The sequence below is a fragment of the Orycteropus afer genome, unplaced genomic scaffold, assembly GCF_000298275.1.
Source record: "Orycteropus afer afer isolate SDZICR_OR568_19922 unplaced genomic scaffold, OryAfe1.0 scaffold00014, whole genome shotgun sequence".
NCBI lineage: Eukaryota > Metazoa > Chordata > Mammalia > Tubulidentata > Orycteropodidae > Orycteropus > Orycteropus afer.
In genome coordinates, this window is record NW_006921601.1 from 613,844 (window position 1) to 619,360 (window position 5,517).

Sequence of the window (5,517 nt, forward strand, 5' to 3'; positions counted from 1 at the left end):
TTGGAGTGGCTGGTGAGTTCAAACTGCAGACTTTCTGGCTAGCAGCTAAATCTTTAACCACTATGCCACCAGAGCTCCTATAGTTATCACAAGAATTGGCAAATTAAGTAAGACAACTCTTGAGAAAATGCTTAACATAGTGACTGACGTAGATTAAATCATGTTTTTCCATATGTTGCCCAGTTCCACCTAACTCATAGGAACATAGGGCTGCTCTTAGGAGCCTTGATGTCACAATAGGTAAAGAGCTTGGCTGCTAACTAAAATGTCAGTGGTTTGAAGTCACTACCCAGCTGAAAGATGAATCTGTCTGCTTCTGGGAAGATATACAGCCTTGGAAACATGTGGGGTAATTCTACCCTCTCCTAGAGGGTGACCAGGAGTCAGAATTGACTAACCAAGAGTGAGTTTGGTCTTTTGCGGTTAGGCTTCTGTTGAAATGAAGATTATATGGACCATTTTAAGATTTTCTAATAGTGTCTTTCAGATGAGAAGCCAGAAACTTCATTTACAAATTACAGTGAATTTGTATGCCTTTATTTTCCTCTGGTGGCATAATGCCCAAGATGTTTAACTGCTAACCAGAAGGCTGGTGGTTCAAATCCACCAGCCATTCCTTGGAAGGAAGATTGGGCAATCTACTTCCATAGTGATACTGCCTCAGAAACTCAAGTAGAGGTTACTAAGAGTTGGATCTGACTTGACATCAGAGAGTTTGACTTTTTGTTTGGTTTAGGTCTCAATCAATGTCTAGTAGTCTCTGATCCCACACAATAACAGCCAAGTCAATTCCCATGAGTTTCACAAATCCAGGTCTCTTGGTCTATGTTATATTTGCAAAGATATCCAAAGATATTTAAATAAATACCCCTGAATGGTAACTTGTTTGCCTTTATCTCATCCATAGGCATATTTCTTCTGGTTGGACACACAGTATCACTAATTCCATTTTCAATGGCTATTAATTTTGTATCTACTATTGTAAGAATAATTTTTAATTTATTCAAAATTTTAATCAAATGCATGCCAGGGTTTTGTTTGATATACTACAAGGCAAGATTGTAAAGCCATTGTTTATATGTAAATAGCAGGTAGCTTAAGCCATGGAAAGTATCAGTTCTTACCATTGGTATACTCTTTTTTCCCTTATGGATAAATCTGTCTCTCTTTGACTGTTGGATGTGTGAAAAGAACTGGTTTTAGGTAATCTGCATGAGTTTTTTATAAACATCTGGTACATACAAAAGCTTATATAGAACTGTGATAGTTGGTGTTGTGTGTCAACTTCACTGGACCACAATTCTGAGTGGTTAAAGCAGTTGTGATGTGTTATTCCCATGATGAGATTGGATGTATATTCTTTCAGCAGCCAATCCTTTGGAAGGGAGTATCCCTAGGGGTGTGGCACGCTTCCAATATATATATATATATGAACACCCTGGAAAAATAGAGAACTTTCTGTGGATCTGGATTCTGTTGTGCTGCTTACAACTGTTGTGAGCAAACAATCCACCATCCTGCCTGGATCTTGGATTCATCACCTGCCAGAGTCAACAGCTAGTATACTGCCTGCCAACTTTGAGCTTGTCAGGCCTGCAGCTGCGTGAGTCAGGAAAAACTTCCAGTTTGACACTTGATCCAGGAACTTGGGACTTGCCAGCTTGTAAAACTGTGTGAGCCATTTTCCTCAGATAAATTTCCCTCCCCTCTCTCTGTCTCTCTCTCTGTCCGTCTGTGTGTGTGTGTATATATATATATGTTGTTGTTGTTGTTGTGTACCGTCGAGTCACACCTGACTCATAGTGACCCTTCCTTGGGTTTCCGAGGCAGTATCACTATGGAAGTAGGATTGCCCAACCTTCCTTCCGAGGAGTGGCTGGTGGGTTTGAACAGCCAGCCTTCTGGTTAGCAGTCAAGTGCCTTAGCCACTATGCTACCAGAGCTCCTATATATATATATATATATATATATATATATATATACGTATATATATGTATATATATGTATATATACGTATATATATATATATTTTACTGGTTTTACTTGTTTAGAGAACCCAGCCTAACACAAGAGCTTAGAGCTTCATATTGATTGCTGCATCTCTGGGTGTTGACTGTGAATGCAAGCTAAATGAACTCCCTGAGAATATCAATCTTTTGGCCATTTATTGTCATGTTGCTTATTGGCGCAGTTGTGAGGATATTTGTTTTCTTTATATTGAGGCATAACCCATACATACATAAGTATAATGCATAAATATGTAGTATATAGATGCCATAAATTATGTAACTTACCATGCTTAACATTTTGTACAGACTGCAATAAAGCTTCAGAGTTGAATTCTTGGCTCACAAAAAAGAATAGAAAAGAGGAATTCATGGTAGGTAGAAGGTGCATCAGCCTATTTCTTGTCTTAAATTATTTTTAAATCTCTTTTCTCTTTTTGTTTGTCATTTTTTTTCTCTCCTACTTATATCATAGTGTTTTATTTATGCTATTCAGAAAAATTGAAGAATTTTTGAAACAAGTTATGTGGCTGGTGTCATAGAACAAAAGGTAGAACTACAGATTCAAACTTGAGTTTCTGAGTCAAGTAGTCTGGATAAGAGCAAATATAAAGTCCAGCCTTCACAGATTTATCTTGGTAGACATTTCATGATCTATTTTGATGCACAAACTTGAAAAAAACTAATTTTGATTCCTTTGAGGCATCTTTCTAATGAAAAAACACACCAAGAGATTGTTTCCATTGAAAGTTTTATAATAACCTAGAGCAATAAAGAATTGTAAAAAGTTTTAGTTTCCAGAAGTTTACAAAAAAAAAAAAAAAAGTATTACCTATGCTTAGAAGGGGGTCAGCAAAAAAACGAAGACCCTCAATAAGATGTGTTGACACACTAGCTGCAACAATGGGGCTCAGGCACATCAAGATATGTGACGATGGCACATGACTGGGCAGTGTTTTGTTCTGTTGTACAAATGGTCACTATGAGTCAGAGCTGACTTGACATCACTTGACAATTAATATTTCTGTAACCAGAATGACTGAATAGGTTTCTGCCTAAAATAACAAGGAAAGCAAACTAAAGTTGTGATTAATAAGGAATTTTCTCATTCTGCTCTTCTCTGGAGCCATTGCTTATATGTTCACTCTTAGACCTAAAACACAATAGAAATTTGTCCTCCTCCAGAACTCAGGTCAATGTCACTGGGCTCCCTTGGGAAAGAGCAGAAGAATGGCTTTGTCCCGGATCTGTTTAGTCTTTACTCCATAGACTATAGGGTTGAGGGCAGGTGGGATGATGACATACAGGTTGGCAAATATGATGTGAAAGTAGAAGGGACATTATGCCCAAAGCAATGGGCAAGGATAGAGAAGAATGCTGGGATATAGAACATGAGGATGACACAGACATGAGAACCACAGGTGCCCAGGGCCTTCTGGCGGGCATCTGAGGAAGGGAGGCGAAACACAGCAGAGAGGATGAGAGTGTAGGAGACACCAATTAGGATTACATCTATAATGACTATCATGATGGGTACACAAAATCCATACCAGATATTGATGGAAATATCAGCACAGGCAAACCAGGCAACACCTATATGTTCACAGTATGTATGGGAGATGATGTATGTCCGGCAGAAGGGTAAACGATTCACAAGGAAAACACATGGGACAAAAACACAGAAACTTCGGAGGGAGATTCCTATGACAATTTGGATAATGGTCCTGGGAGTCAGAATAGTGGTGTATCTCAAGGGGGAGCAGATGGCCACATAGCGGTCAAAGGCCATGGCCAACAGTATAGCTGAGTCTAGGACAAAACTGTAATGCAGAAAGGATTGGGTGAGACATCCAGGAAAACTGATTTTCTGGGGACCAAGCTAAAAGATCCTAAGGGCTTTGGGGACGCATGTGGTAGACAGTATGAGGTCAGTAGTAGCCAGCAGGAAAGGAAAAAGAACATAGGTGCATGAAGACTGCGCTCCACTGCAATGAGATAGAGAAGGACACTGTTGCCCACAATAGCCTCAATACAGATAAAGCAGAAGGGGATGCTGATCCACACATGGGACTGCTCTAGTCCAGGGATGCCCAGAGGGTAAATGGGCCTGCATGGCTGTGGCTCAGGTTGTACATGGCCATTATGGCCATTGATGTTTGATTGATTAGCTTCTTGTCCTAAAAACAAATTGAATATAACCTTAGAAAATTATATAGCCATTATTTCTTCATCCCCTCAACCCCACCAACCCTTCCCCAGGCTCTTCACTTCTGTCTACTGTGAAAAAACTTCCCTTTGCTATTATGAGCAATGCTCATTTCGTTGACAAAACCTTCCTAAACTCAATATTCCTTTTTTTTTTTTTTTTTACCAGTGTTTTTAGATTTATTTTTTTATGTTATCACTGGCCTTTTATCCTCATATAATATCTGTGCTGAGTAAATCTTGGTTGTTTGAAATTAACCCCACAGGGTTGCAATAAGTTCTCCATTTTGGTAATTCCACCTGCCATTATCTGGAAGTTGTTTTACAGAACATCATCTCCTTCTACCAACCATTCCCCAAGTTGATAGATAGTGGTGGTTTTAGGTGCTGTAAAGTCAGCTCTGACTCATAGCAACCTTATGCACAACCCTAAACTCAATATCCTTGTTACTATTTGCCCAGCCACTCACTCTGAAATCTTCCCCAAACAGTATAAATCAAATACCTATTTTAATGACTGACTTATCCCTGAGTCAATGTAATTTGTTACTATATATTAGTTGTAAGTGTGGAGAAAATATCCTTATCACATGGAGAGAAAAATGTCACCAAATATAAAAAATAAGGAGGTAATTAATTATGATACACTCCTAAACCTTAAACTAAAAATATCCCTTGAAGTCTTCTTAAAACCAGAGAGTAGTTTAACTACTAAAGAATGTCTGCCTCGACCATTGTGCTCTTATGAGATGAGTCTAAAAGGGATCAAACTGACAACAACAACTTGAAACATCAGATAGGCAACTTAGGGACAGTGCATTGATGTTAATGGGGTAGAAATAAGAGGAAAAGGAGGTGAGAATAGTTGCATGATTCAAAGAATGTAATCAATATCACTGAATTATGCATGTAAAAAGTTACTGACTATCTGTATGTTCTGCTGTTTATATTCTCAACAACAATACAAATAAAATAAATTATATTTTAGAAAAATAACTATAGACTCCTACTATGGGCCAGATTCTTAAGAAGTATTATCTTGTTAAGAAAACCCTTATAAGAATTGTATTTTTATCTCTTTATTTTTTCTTTTTTTTTTTTGTTATACAAACTGAAGCTCTCAGAAGTACTGTTACCTAAGATCTCACCTTTACTAAATGACAAAAATGAGATCAGCTTCCACAGCCAATACTCTTTCATGCTTCTGACTCACAACAGGTGGTTGCTTCAACACCCTGGTAGATTCCTCCATGAATTCACAAAAGGCATGAGAGTGTAGAGGAGAGTATAAAGAAAAATATATCAT

At 38.1% G+C, this 5,517-nt stretch overlaps 1 pseudogene; it reads right to left on the bottom strand.

Annotated features, from left to right (window-relative positions):
* Positions 1-3,205: 3,205 nt before the first annotated feature.
* On the bottom strand, positions 3,206-4,147 carry LOC103208414 (annotated as a pseudogene).
* Between the last annotated feature and the right edge of the window lie 1,370 nt (positions 4,148-5,517).